This window comes from Tupaia chinensis, unplaced genomic scaffold (genome assembly GCF_000334495.1).
Source record: "Tupaia chinensis unplaced genomic scaffold, TupChi_1.0 Scaffold000185_1, whole genome shotgun sequence".
Taxonomy (NCBI): domain Eukaryota; kingdom Metazoa; phylum Chordata; class Mammalia; order Scandentia; family Tupaiidae; genus Tupaia; species Tupaia belangeri.
The window spans coordinates 3,875,607-3,891,202 of NW_006159660.1; positions in this window are offsets into that span (position 1 = coordinate 3,875,607).

A 15,596-nucleotide genomic window follows, 5' to 3' on the forward strand; every position below is an offset into this window, starting at 1 on the left:
ACACTACTCATCGGCCTGGTGGCAGAGCCTGCCGGGGCGGTGCAGCCTTCTGGGCTGACATCCACTTAGCACGCAGGCCCTTGCACTTTCTCTCACCACTCCTGGCAGCAGCTCCTCGGCTGGAGACAATATTTCACCCGGGCTGCGCTGCTCATGCTAATTAAAAAAAGATTTACTTTCTTTCTTTTGTGCCTCAGATCAGCTAGAAAGATCTGTATCATATCTTTAACTCTCTGTTCTCTTCGAGGCCTTCCTCCACTGCGCTCCCCAAGAAATACACCAGCTCTTTGCTTTGAAATAGAAGACACTGGGACCAGCAGTTAGCGTAATGGCTATATCACTGGACTCCCATGTAGTTGACTGCAATTCGAGTCCCAGACCTGGTGACTTAAACTCACACCGGGCATGTTTGCATGCATGTCCAAGATCCCAAGAGGAGAATGGAGGAGAAGAGACTGCGCAGCATGGCCATCCCCCTGGGTGTGTGAGGGGGTGATTTCTCACTTTCTGTCGCTCTGTCTCTGTCTTTCTGGTGAGCGCACGCACCCTATAGCAAAAACCTCTCCAAAAAAAAAAAAAAAAAAAAGAGAGAGAGAGAGAAAGAAAGAAGAAAAAAAGAAAGAAGAAAAAAAGAAAGAGAGAAATAGACACTAAAGAACAAAAACTATCCGATTAGGTTTCCTCCAATGACAGGAAGGTTTCCTGCCAGATCCCCCCTGGCAACATTGTCTTTTTTCCTGTTAGGAAAGGGTGCAATAACAGATGTCTCTCTCTGTCTCTCTCTCTCCCTCTTTTAATTTTCCAGAGGGCGTGTGCACTGAGTAAGATAGAGACAGAAAGGGAGAGGGAGAAAGCACCCCTCAATGGGGTGAAGTCATGCCATGATTCCTTCTGTTTCATTTCTCCATCCTGTCATGATTTTGGGCATGCACACACACCTGCCTGGCATGTTTTTCAGCTGCCAGGGCTGGGATTTGAGTCGCGTGGGTGGCCACGTGGGCTCCGGCTCCTTTGACCTCCAGGCCATAGGCCCAGCTCTAGTCTTTCTTCTTTCCGAGATTCCCCTCCCAGCTGGCCTACTAGCAGTGGCTCGGGACTGATGTTTCTCAGCAGCTGTGATTTTGTCCCCTTTTTCTCCCCCAGCCCCAAGACATCTAGCAAAGTCTAGTCAGAGATGTTTCGGTTGTCACAATTGCAGAAGGTGCTACTTTCATCTAGTCAGTAAAGGCTAGGAATCCTGACGAACATTCTACAGTACACGGGACGGTCTCCTACGGTGAACAGCTGCCTGGAACTAAATGTCAGTGGCAGGATGCGGAAGCACTGCTGGGGTTCTCAGCTTTGGCTGGGTTTGCTCTCCTGGAACCAGTTCCCAGAGTGCTGGGTAAATCTCAGATCAGCTAAGTTAGAGACACAAAGGAAGGAACCCACATATGAGAAGTTTTAAAAGCTCCTCAGGGGATTCCAGTGCACAAGCAAGGCTGAGTACCACTGTTTTAGAGATTTAAAATCAGTAGTGAAAACACCCTGTGTTTCCAAATTCAGATATTGGTCCAAATCAAGGTTCTCTAGGATTTACAGAAAGGAGGTTTAAAAACAAAACAAAACAAAACAAAAACAAAACAAAACAAAACAAAACAAAACCTCCCTGGCCTAGCCCCATGGCCTAGTAAGTAAGGGAGCCAGATCCCACGTGGTCAATGAATTCCAGCCCCGACAACTTAAGAAACATGCCAGGCACATGTGTGTACATGCCTAAAATCCTAACCGGGATAGGGAAATGAAGGAGAAAGATCGTGGTAGGACCACACTCTGATAGGGTGCTTCCTTCCTCTCCGTCTCCCTCTCCTTCTCTCTCTCTGGTGAGTGCACACATCATCTGGCAAATTAAAAAGAAAAAGAAATCCCCAAAGTTTCCAATGTCCAGTAAGCATAAAATGAGAAGGTATGGGAGCATGGAGGGAGGGAATTATCCAGGAGGAAAAGCACGCTACAGGGCAGCAGCGAGGAGGGATAGCACCACCCATCCCAAAGCACAACTATGCGAGGGTAGAGTGCCCATGGGGGGACAGGGAGCGTCAGAGGAGAAGGAGGAGGAGGAGAGGGGAGTTAGGAAATGGATTGGCTCAGCTCCAGTACGATATAATCAACTTTATAATATTACATCACAAAATCCGAAGTATGTCTAAAACATATGCTCTTGTGGAGGTGGTGTAGTATGTAGTTAAGAACATAAGAATTCAGACGCCGAAGCCATGCTACCTGGGTTCAAATTCAGTTCTACAAATGTGATACTTTGCTGTGTGACCCTGAGCAAGTTACTTAACCTGTTTCCTCAGCTGTATAATGTTAATGATAGTACCTAACTCTTAGTGTTACTGCCTCAAATGAGTTAATATAGGAAAGTTGTTTCTAATAGTATCTATCCCATAATAAGCTCTGTATAATGAGTAGCTAGTAGCTATTATTTGGGATTGGGGGGGTTATATTTTGTTTATTTTTTAATCTTAATACATTAGTGGTTTGTGTTTTGTGTTTGCTTGTTTGTTTTTTAGGTTTTTACCATAAGATGTGTGCGCTCACAAGAGAAAGACAGAGAGGTAGTGAGAGGTAAGGTGAGAAAGTACCCCAAAGGAGGGACGGCCACGGCACAATCCCTTCTCTTTCATTCTTCTCTTGGGCTTTTGAGCACATACACTCACATGCCAGGTGTGATTTCATTGTTGTTGTTGGTTGGTTTTGGTTTTAGTTTTCTTTCTTTTTTTTTTTTTCTTAGAGGTTTTTTTGCCTTAGGGCAGGTGCACTTGCTGGAGAGAGAGGAACACAGATGCAGCGAGAGGAACCAACCTTGAGAAATCACCCCGCAGGGGGGATGACCACACCCGCTGCAATCCTTTCTCATCCATTTTCCTCCTGGGATCTTGGGCAAGCAGGCACATGTGCCCAACATGATTTTCAAGCCACCAGGTCCAGGATTCAAACCATGATTGGCCATGTGGGAATCCCGCTATGTAACTGCTATGTCATCTTCTGGTCCCCTGATTTTTTTTTTTTTTAAGAGAGATTTTTGCTATAGGGTGTATGTGCTCACCAAAGAAACAGAAAGCAAGAAGTCATCTGCCACAATCCCTTCTTCTCCATTCTCCTCTTGGGATTTTGGGCACACACACACGTGCCCAGAGGGTGTGATTTTTTTTTTTTTTTTTTGGTGGGGGGAAGGTTTTTGCTATAGGGCATGTACACTCGCCAGAGAGACAGAGAGACAAAAAGCAAGAAATCACCCCCCGGGGGGGGAATGGCCACCCCCCCCCAGTCCCTTCTCCTCCATTCTCGTCTTGGGATCTTGGGTATGCTCACAAAAGCGCCCGGCATGAGTTTAAATCACTGGGTCTGGGACTTGACCTGCGGTCAACTACATGGAAATCCAGCGATGGAGCCATTACTCCATCTGCTGGTCCCGAGGGTGCGATTTTTAAGCTTCCATGTCTGGGACTCAAACTGTAGCTGGACATGTAGAAGTCCATCACCTTAACCACCATGGCACCTGCTGGCTCCAATACATTATTTTATAACTGGGCGAGCTTGAGTAAGTGACTTAAATTTGCTAAGCCTTGCCTTTCTCATTTGAAAGAAAAAAATGATTTATTTCAAGGGATCCCAGGAGGGTTAGGTGAGATAATGCACTGGAGACACCCACACGATTTTTAGCACATAGTGAGTAGAGGCAAATGCGAGCTATTGTGACTGGCACGTGGCGCAGTGAATACTCACGAGCTGCCTCGCGGAGACTGTTGTGCCACCCACTGAAGGAGATGCGGGAACCAGTAAGCTGAGGTCCTCGCCCTGAGTAAATGAGCGTCTAGCTAAGGAGGAAGGCATGTACCCCTCTAATGAAAAAAGTAAAAATGTCTGAAGTATGGAAAATGTGGAGGCATTTTCTCTTTTTGTCCTTTTCAGATCTGAGAGCAAGAAAACCATACTGAAGTGCAGTTTAAGATCTCAACAATGTATGCTAATAGCTTAATTAAAGTGAATGTTAAGACAGAAGCTAAAGTGGCTTTGGCTAAAATTGTTCCCATGTGACGGTCTACAGAGCTTTTTCTGAAGAAATTTCACCTAATCATGGGGACCCCTGAGACTCCAATTAGCCTAATCTAGGTTTCTTTAAATCTAAAATATCAGGAGTTTTGGCACAACCCACGATAGCACTATTAACAGTGATACCTTGTAAAAGCCAAGTGTATGCAGTTCTCTTCAGTCCCTGGAAGAGAAATTTAACAAATGGCGCAGCTTTGCTCAATCATGAACACTTGTTGTCTTTATTTTGGATTCTACGAATAAAACTAAAATCTGAAGAACAGGTATGTTTTATGATACCACCTCTTAATAAAAGAAAGGGAGTTAGATGGTAGTGCATTAGGAAAATGCTTTACTCTGTGAGGTAGACCCACAGGGGAGGGTTCCAGATTTACGTCTGAATATAGCAGCAGAAGCATGCCCAAGAGCCAGGGCTGGCTGAAGTTGGGATTGGATCGTGGCAACATGACTCTGGGAGGCTCTCTCTTTCTCTCCCTACTGGAAGAAATAAATGAAAGAAAGAGTAGCTATGAATTAAAAATGCACTCAACTGTAAGTATCAGAAAAATCTAACATTAGCTGGATAACTAGGGCTTTATCTCATGAAAGAAGTCTGATGTTTGCAGTTTAGGATCAGAAAAAAGACATCAGGAAGTTGTCCTGGACCCAAGATCGTTCTGATTTTATGGTCTCATATTCTTGGCATATTGTCTTATTAACTTCATTTCTAGGCTTCACATCCCTGTTCCAGGTCAAAGGGATGAGAGAAAACAAAACGGGGACAGAAATCTTTCTCCTGGGGAAATTCTATCTTTTTGGAAAGGGAGCCCTGTCCCAACCCGGGGGGACAGCCGAACAGGTTTCCTGAGTGAAGGAGTGAGAGCCGGGACAAGCGGCGTAGTGTTACAACACAGAGATGACAGTGTCGTCCGTTTATTGTGGGCAGCACGGTACAGCACAGAGACGACGCAGTGTCGCGTCGTCTACTGTGAGCAGCACGGAGACGATGCGGTATCACAACTCTTCAGGGTCGTCCGGAGACGATGTAGTGTTACAGCTCTTCAGGGTCGCCCAAGTCGTCTAGAGAAGATGCAGTGTCAGCTCTTCAGGATCTTCAGGGTTGTCTGGAGACTGCGCGGTGTTTCAGCTCTTCAGGCTCTTCAGTTGTTGTCTTCCTGGTCGTTGTCGTCGTCGTCATCGTCATCATCCTGGTTGTTGTCGTCTTCTCGGTCGTCTGTGTCGTCTCTACTGTGGGCCAGGCATCGTGGTTATATACACTCTGGTGGGTTGTAAATGGTGGGCCATGATTGGTTGTAAACAGTGGACCTTGATTGGTTGTTAACGGTGGGGTATGATTGGTTGCTTTTGGGACAATCATGAGGTGCCGGATATGCAAATTTCTGGTGGGTTGTAAACGGTGGGCGCTGATTGGTTGTAAACGGTGGGCTGTGATTGGTTGTTAACGGTGGGTTATGATTGGTTGCTTTTGGACCAATCATGAGGTGCCGGATATGCAAATTTGAGGGATTCTAGAGGCCAATCAGAGCAAGGTTTCGAAGGTCAGGGTTTTTGGAAGGGAACCAATCATGGTAATTGTTTGCTCTCCGAGAAACCTCGGCAGACTCGCTGGTGTGCAGCATCCCACAGAGCCCTTCCCCTGTCTTCTCCGTAGGTCTCCAAGGTAGATCTGGGTCGTGTGTTCACATGTACTCCATTCCCCAGCAATCCCCGAATCACTCCCTGGGGCTGGGATCATGCCCACATCCCCGAGGAAAAGGCTGCACTGGGTGTCCTTTCTTGGGACAACCTTGCCAAGGCATCAGCCCTTATTGTCTTTCAAAGAATTGCAGATGTGCCCTGTGGAGTCAGGCTACCTAGGAAGTCCTATTTCCACCCCTATTATCTCTGTGGACTCAGGCAAATTATCTAACTCCTATAAATCTCATAATGGGGATATAAGGGCTTACTTAAAAGGGTTGTTTTGAGGTATTCTGAGAGATGTATAAAACACTTAGTGTAGCCTGGAATGTAATTTGGTTACTATAATTGTTGGCTGCCATAATTGTCTTGGTCCACTCTAAGAAGGAATCATATCTTCTTCACATGAGTACCCTCAGTGTTTAGCAGGAGCTCATAAGGGTTTGATCAATGCAGAAGAGGCCTTCAGGCCAACATCCTATAAGAATTCAGTAAGACACAGCTTTCTCTGTCCCAGCGTCTCCAGAAAACCAACCCTCCCCAGTGCTGTGGTTTGGACACGTCCCCCAGAAGTCCATGTGCTGAATTTGGTTATATTGGGAAGGTACTAAGAGGAAACTTAATCTGACCATGGAATTAAGACGTGGAGCCTGTGGGAGGTGATTAGCATGGGGTCCCCATGATTGATTCCTTGTAGGTTTATAAGGAGAGGGAATGAAGCAGGGGCTCATGGTCATTCTCATGCTCTATATTTTGCTTATGTTCTGCCACATAACACCTGAGCCATCTTGAGACCCTGCCAACACGAAGATCCTCACCAATTCAACTCCGGTAACCACTAGGACTTGGGGCTGGCTAAACTGACTAAAATATGCAGTGTCTACAGTCCAATGGCAGCACATGCTCTTAGTGGCCTGCATTGGCTCTCCTCCCAAATGCCCTGAGAGGACCAAGCCACTTCTGGGCTACCCCTCTGCAGAGCTTGAGATCGGGTACACTGTATTTTGGGAGTAACTCAGTATAAAGGGTCTCCAAGTAGATTGTATGGCCTAGTGTCTCTGCAGGCCACAGTGAGATCAGCTGAATGAGGAATCTACCTCAGCCAGGAAAAAGGCATTGAACAAGACAGCCAGAGGAGAAACTACTAGAAGTATTACAGTCAGTTACAGGGACACATGAGTCCTCTAGAAGAAAAACAGAAATATAATAAAGCTCTATTTGTTCATATAAAATTAGAAAGTGGCAGGGGAAGCTTCGGACATTGTGAAACTTGGGCCAGCCCCATGACCTGGTGGTTAGGGGAACTGGATCCCATGTGACTGACTGGTTTGAGTCAGAGCCCTGGCAGCTTGAACAACATGCTGGGTACATGTGTATGTATGCCTCAAATCCCAATGGGATAGAGAGATGGAGGAAAAGGGATTGTGGCATGACCACACCCCACCAAGGGGTGCTTTCTCCCCTTCCTCCCTCTTTTTCTCTCTCTAATCAGCATGCATACCTCTGGTGAAGTATTAAAAAGAAAAAGTGAATCTTTTAATATGTTTATAGAATTATACTTTTAGTCATCTTAAAGTGCTATCCACATTTTGTAATCATGCAAATTTGATCCAGATAGCTTCTTGTACAGATCCATAATTTCTCCAAATACCCCATTAATTATCCCAAAGAAGATACAGATAGATAATAAATGCTCTATATTTCTCCCAAAGAGATGAGAAAACTATGTCAGATGCACAAGGAATGAAAAAAAAAAAACATAAAAAGGAGAATAAGGGGAGGGACTGCAGTGCAGCAATGAAACACCTCACTCTGCAAAGCAGACCCATGTGGAAGGATTGCCGGTTCACATCCAGAGACTTCCTGGGTACCCAGGCATGTGTATGCCTGAGATCCAGGCTGGCTGAAGCTGGGGGTAGATCATAGCAAGCCCTAGCAGGGGTGATGTATCTGTGTCTGTCTCACTCATGGAATAAATAAACAAAAAAAGGGATAAAACAAAATCAGAGACTGGACTCAATGGAATTGCAATCAGAGCACTAATGTGATCTTTTTCTTCCAAGAAGAATTCATATGAGTAAAAAGACTTAGTATATAAGCAAATTGGCCTGGTAAGGAAGCAATGTTGTTCCCGAGACAAGAAGAGGTGTAAGAAAGGTGGGAACCAGCAGTTAGCGTAATGGCTATGTCGCTGGACTCCCACGTAGTCGACCGTGGTTCGTGTCCCGGACCCGGTGGCTTAAAACTCACGCCAGGCGCGTGTGCATGCGTGCCCAAGATCCCGAGAGGAGAATGGAGGAGAAGGGATTGCGGCGTGACCATCCCCCCTGGGGGGTGATTTCTCGCTTTCTGTCTCTATGTCTCTCTCTGTCTGTCTGGCGAGCGCACGCGCCCTACAGTGAAAATCTCTCCAAAAAAAAAAAAAAGAAGAGGTGTAAGAAAGGTAAGGAGTTCTTAAGAAGGCTGACTCTTCCTATATGTGCATAACAAGGAACTAATAGAGGTAATATATTTAGGCTTTCATAAAGCTGTCAGCAAGTTCACATCCAAATGAGTCATCCTGGGGCTGGCAGGGGCTGCCTCGTTCTGCACAGAGGACTGTCTCAAAAGTTAAAAATCATGGGACCAGCAGTTAGCGTAATGGCTATGTCGCTGGACTCCCACGTAGTCGACCATGGTTCGTGTACCGGACCCAGTGGCTTAAAACTCACGCTGGGTGTGTGTGCGTGCGTGCCCAAGAGCCCAAGAGGAGAATGGAGGAGAAGGGATTGTGGCGTGACCATGCCCCCTGGAGGGTAATTTCTCGCTTTCTGTCTCTCTGTCTCTGTCTGTCTGGCGAGTGCACGCGCCCTATAGCAAAAAACCTCTCCAAAAAAAAAAAGTTGAAAATCATGTCTGATTGAAAATTGACAGACTGAACACTGGTCTTACCTACAGCCTTTCCTGCTCTGTGATCCTCCTCCACCCAGGAACCAGAATGATCTTCCAGGAATGCAAATCCAACCAGGCCAGCCCTGCTTAATACCTTCAATGGCTCCCACAGCCCTCTGGCTGAGGCCTAACCCCCCATGGGTAAGGGCCTTATGACCTGGCTCCTGGCTGCCACATCACACACCTGTCATGGGGAATGCACAGCAGCACCAGTGTGGGCCTGCGCCTTGCGCAGAGCTCCTGGCACCCGTCAGATGTGGCAGCAATTGGTGCTCAGATGAAGCAGCAACTAGTGTCCTCGCAGACTGCAGCTCAGTGCGGTTTTTCCTGGTTGATAACAAATCTTTTTTTTTTTTTTTTTGGAGAGATTTTCACTGTAGGGCGCGTGCGCTCGTCAGACAGACAGAGAGAGACATAGAGACAGAAAGCGAGAAATCACCCCCCAGGGGGGATGGTCACGCCGCAATCCCTTCTCCTCCATTCTCCTCTCGGGATCCTGGGCATGCACGCACAAGCGCCCGGCGTGAGTTTTAAGCCACCGGGTCCGGGACACGAACCGCGGTCGACTACGTGGGAGTCCAGCGACATAGCCATTACGCTAATTGCTGGTTCCCGATAACAAATCTTTTGAAATTGATTAAACTCTTAAGAACACACTGCTCAGAAATTCCTAACGTTAAAAATTGTTTTAAAACCTTTTACTAAGCAAAAATTCCTCTGGGTACTTTCAACAATCAGGCATCAAGACTATACTGTAAATGTTTTTCCTGGTACTGGGGGTACCCGAATAATTTCCAATGAAAGAAGACCAAAATGATCAAGGATTAATATATTTATTTATTTTGCTTAAGATTTAAAATCATTTTAAAAGTACATATTACTTATCAGAGAAAGATAAGCAGTAGATTTGAACAAGCAAATAACAAACATAAGTGGACAAAAATATATGAAAACTGTTAAACCTTAATAATAAATAAACTGCAAATTTAAAATATTTTTTTCATCAGACTGACCATGCAGTGCAGTGGTTAAGAGAGAAGGATCGTACATGGCAGAGTGCAGTTCAAAACCTGACCCAAGGAGCCTGAAAAACAAACTAGGCACGTGTGTGTGTGTGTGTGTGTGTGTGTGTGTGTGTCCCAAATCCCAATAAGATGGAGAAATGGAGAAGGGATTGAGGCATGACTATGCCCCATTGAGAGAGTGCTTTCTCCCTTTCTGTATCCATTCTTCCCCCTCCCCTCTGGCAAGGGCATGTGGCCTCTAGACACACAAAATATTTTTTTCATCAATCAGGTTTAAAAATATAATAATAATATTTACTGAGACTGTGGGCCACTGTTCCAAATACTTTATAAGTAATAACTCATTAATAATAATTATTAGTGGGACAAGCAGTTAGCATAATGGCTATGTAGTTGGACTCCCATGTAGTCGACCACGGTTCGAGTCCCGGACCCGGTGGCTTAAATTCATGCCAGATGCGTGTGCGTGCCCAAGATCCCGAGAGGAGAATGGAGGAGAAGGGAGTATGGTATGGCCATTCCCCCTGAGGGGTGATTTCTTGCTTTCTGTCTCTGTCTTTCTTCTGTCTTTCTGGCAAATGCACACGCCCTATAGCAAAAACCTCTCCAAAAAGAAAAAAGAAAAAAAAAACTATTAGTATAAGTGTTAGCATATCTGTTATAAAGATAGGCACAGAAGCATGAATACAGAGAATTTAATTACTTTCCAGGTCACTCCACCAGTAAGTGGCAGATCAGGGAGAAGAGACTAGAGCAAGGAGTTTGGCTTCCGAGACTATGCTCTTAACCATTATATTGTCCTGTGTCATTGAACATGACAGCACCCTGTACTGGAGAAGGTACAAGAAACAGGCACTCCAGTGGGGCCAGCAAGTGACATGGTGGTTAAGGCATCAGACTCCCACATAAGTGACCATGGTTTAAGTCCCAGATCTGGCAGCTTGAAAATCTCACCAGGTGTGTGTGTGTGCATGCCCAAAATTCCAGAGGAGAAAGGAGGAGAAGGGATTGCAGTGTGCCCATCCTCAGGATAATTTCTTACTTTTCCTCTCTCTGTCTCTCTCTGGTGAATGTCTACACCCTATGGCAAAAACCTAAAAACAAAACAAAACAAAACACAAACAAAAACAAAGACAAAGAAAAACAGGCAACTCATTCACTGTCTGGGAACACAAATTATAAAACCTTTTATATTTTTACCAAATGCAAAATATTTGAATATTTATTGATACAAAAATTCTACTCTATGAAATTTATCCAAAGAAAAAAGTTAGAGACATGCACAAAAATCAACCTACAAAGGGACCAGCAGTTAGTGTAATGGCTATGTTGCTGGACTCCCACGTAGTTGACTGCGGTTCGCGTCCTGGACCCGGTGGCTTAAAACTCACGCTGGGCGCGTGTGTGTGCGTGCCCAAGATCCCGAGAGGAGAATGGAGGAGGAAGGGTTGCGGTGTGGCCATCCATCTGGGGGGGGGGGTGATTTATCGCTTTGTGTCTCTATGTCTCTCTCTGTCTGTCTGGTGAGCGCACGCGCCCTATAGCAAAAATCTCTCTCAAAAAAAAAAAATCAACCTACAAAGTTGTCCATTACATTGATCATGACAGCATAAAATTGGAAAATTAAAGGTTCAACTGTGAGGTTAATAAAGTAAACTATGGTACACAAATAGAACAGAACATCAGTGTCCTTTAACATGTTGCAGAAACATCTCTACATGCAAGACTTTCATGACAAACTACTGGGTCAAAAATCTACAAATCTATGCACAGTGGATCTCATTTGGTTGTAAAAGATACATAAGCAGCGGGGAGGGGCCCTGTAAACAGATCTGCACCAAATATCATCCTTGGAATTGGGAATGATCTTTGTTTTGTTACTTTACTAATTTCTAATTTTCTTACAGACTTGTACACTTGTGTAAGAAAAAATGCATGGGCCAACTCTGTAGCTTGTTCCTTACGGGACCCAGATCATCCATGGCTATCTAGTTCAAATCTCAGCCTTGGCAGCTTGAAAAACACACCCAGGCCTGTGTGCTCAAAATCCTAGCAGGGTGGAGAAGGGATTGCAGCATGACCATGCTCCACTGAGGGGTGCTTTCCCCTTTCCTCTCTCTCTTATTCTCTCTGGTGAGAGTACATGCCCTCTGGCAAATTAAATTTTAAAAAGGGGAGATACTCTAAAGTTATCTAAAAACGAAGACTAAAGGTCAGAGTAGGATTCCTTTTCTTTTTCCCACTTTAGTTAAATAAAAAGAAAGTTATATATATTGATATCTGCACAATTTCAGAATAATGGCCATTAAGAGTGATGGGGGAGGCCCGAGCACAGTTACTGTAAGGATACAGACAGGGGTAATTAGGAAGCAGCTACTAAACAGCAATCGGGAATAGGAATCATGATTTTACCTGTTCTCACTGGCATTGGGTGATAGCCATAGATCCAGAATGGTTTGAAGGTCCATTCTGCAGAAATTCATGCATCTTTACTCCAGCATTCTGCCATTGCATACAGCCATGCCAAGTGTCTACTGCCTGGCCCCTTCAAATCGCTGTTTCTCACACATTCTGTTAACTCTGCCTTAGTTTCTGTTCACTATAGTCTCCTCATCATTCAGTGCCTTGCTATGAGACACCAAAAAGTGTGGACAATCTGTATAAAGGTTTAGGATCCTGCCACCTTAGGGATGTTTGGTCTTTGGCATGCTAGAATGGCTCCTCCAAATTAATGGGAAAATGTTTCACTTCACATCCTCCATTACCAAGAAAGAGGCACAGACCGTTGCAGGCCTCTCTGAATTCTGGAGGCAACATATATCCTGCTTGGGAACATTGTCCTGATTCAGAAAGCTATCAGTTTCTAACAGAGCATCCCAAGTATTCTGCTGTAGGTCCAGGCTACAACACCACTATCTGGGTCATTTAACACAATGGAGCCACTACTCTGGGAATCCACAGTAGATGGGATGCTGCTTGGACTCTCTTGCATGACTTAGCAATAGGATCGTTGAGGGCAGACTCCTTCTAGAGCCACACTATGCCCTCTACACGAGAGAACAATTCACCATTTCAAAAGCAGCTGGGTACCCACCACGAGATCCATGAACTGTCCAACCAAGACTGCCTATGATATCTGACTAATGTTGGAAGTACTGAGTCATGTGGTCAGGTGGACATAGCCGAAATAGGGCACAAGCAAATACAGTGAAGCTTATTAAAGGCTTAGTTAGGGTAGTCAGCTTGGGGACAATTCCCTGCAAGCTCAAGGCACGAGGTTGACCACATGCAATATGCAATGAGCCAATGTTCATGGATACCATGCTATGTCCCAATAGCTAAAATTCATGTCTTAGAACTTAGAGGAGGAAGTAGGGTTGACCCCTCTCACCATCACAGTGACTCACTGTGGAATATGTTTCCCCTTCCTACAAATTTAGTCCTGATTTCGATAGATGGGAACATCTTCACCAAGGAAATACAATAATCTGAAGCCATGATATGTCCTGGTCAATTAGGGCTTACCATACTTGGGAAACACAACAAAAAACAAAGTTCCCATCTTGGCAGCAGAAAGTGAACCTGATTACAAGGAGTTAGGGTTGCCACTTACTACACAGTGGGGGCAAGGGATATATCTGGAGCCCAAGGGAGTCACTGGAGCTTCTTGCTGCTCCCAAGCCCAGCGTAACTAGCAATTGCTACAAGGGCCTGTTGATGTGAGGGTAACTAAGATGCTGGTCTTTGGAAATGAAGGGCTTGGTGACTCCATCAGGTAAGCAATCTAAACCTGCTGAAGTGGCAACTAATGAAGGAAAATCTAGAAAGCATGGTTGGGGGAAAATAAGAATACCACTTATGGTCTTTGGACCAGTTGCACAAGTGTGGACTAAAGCTCGTACCACTAAGCATCCTAATGTGTGCACAGGGTAAAGCCGAGAGCAGAGTGGATGTGAGAGTGGATTCTACCTCTGGTGCCTCACATCTTCTTGGTCCACCTTTTTACTCCAATTATTGCTGCCACTATCAGATGCCTGCAGATGCGACCTGCTACTTCACCTCAACCACACGCACAATACTTGCTTTCTGCCCAGGGCTTCCATCCTCCTCCATATGTAACGCCTTTAAGAACCCAGTCAATCATTCTGATGCACGCCCACACTTGGAAGTACAAGGGAATTACATGGGATAACTCTTGACCAATTTGTTTTTTCCTAGTCTGGTGGGAAAATTCTGTATGCATCCCACAGGGCTCCTGAGAAGGCAGTTGGTGGGAACTCGTTACTCTCAAAGGCAACAGAGGTCAATGGCATACACGTGAAGGGCTGTCCCTCCGACTGACTCTTCGGTTTCCTTCTCCTGTTCTTTATCTCTTCCTAAAGTAACTACCAGCGTAAAAGCCTCTCTCTAGGATCTTTTGGGGGGTCCGCAAGCTAGTCAAAGGATCGAATGAGAGAAGAGTTGTGAAAGTACTTTGAAAGTTAAAGCTGATGTACTCAGTAAACCAGCCCTACCAGCATGGGACCAGCATGGGAGCATGTTGCCCATTTACAGCTCGAGGGATTTTTTTGGTTTTTTTTTGTTTGTTTATTTTTGAGACTTTTGTTATAGGGCGTATGCACCTGCCAAAGACAGAGAGAAATCACCCCCCTGGGGGGTTGGGGGGATGGCCACATTGCAATCCTTTCTCCTCTTCTCCTCTCAGGATCATGGGCACCCACGTACATGTGCCCAGCATTAGTCCCAAGTCGCCAAGTCCAGGACTAGAGCTGCAGTGGACTATGTGGAAATTGAGCAATGTAACCATTACACCAGGGTTGGTTAAGCCACTCCCCAGCACTTGGTTTTAATCTGCCTTTGTGGATCAAATTGCCACCTTACCATTTCAAGACTGAACTACAAGGTAAGGGGTAGCTTTATTGTCTTCTGTAACTTATCTCCCTTTCATTTCAGAACCTTGGCCATTACTCTCTTTATAATGCAGATGAGGAAACTAAAACTCAGTATTTCACCTGCTAACTCCTGCTAGCATTCTAATCCATCTGACCTCCAAGGCCCACACTGAACCATTGCACTTTTATTCCTCGGCATGACCTCCACGCCTGTCTTCTCACCCTTCGGTGGTCCCTAATCCAGCCAGGCCCAACATGCCTTGCACTTTCACGCTCCTGTTATGTCATGTCAGCCCCATGAACTTTGGAGCCTAGATAAAATGCCATCTCCCTAAATCCTCAGGCAGAATTTCTTCTTCATCAGCCTGCCTACAGCATTTCCTGAATCCTTACTACATCTTTTACAGTTGTTAATGCTCCACTGTCTTTTCCACTGGGGCTGGAGCCAGACAAGGGCTCAGGTATTAAGTAGTAACCTAATGCGTAATAAGCAATCAAACGGTAATTGTGAATAGAGTTGGCAGGGTGTGCTCCTCAAGCACAGGCACTAAATCTGGCTTACTGCCCGTGTTATAGTCTCAGCACATAGCACAATGCCGCGCTCACAGTTAACACTCATTTCTTGAACAGTTGAATGACTGAACATGAATCTGTTTTTTCGTTAAACCGTGAGCTCTTAGGAATCTGACAATGTCCAGCAAACATTCCCCATGATTTTGACAGCAGTGATTCCAATGTGGGATACTTTTGCTTCATTGCTATTAGGGAATAAATTAGTTGCTGTTTTTTTTTTAAAACTAATTATTTCATTTTCATTTATTATTTTTTAATTTAATCAGACAGAAACAGAAAGTGAGAAAGCAAGTTGCCAGGTCCAGAGCTCAAACCATGGTCATGTCAACCACCACACCACCTGCTGGCCCTGAGAATAAATTTTAATACTGAATCAAGGTACTATTAAAGAGAAACAATG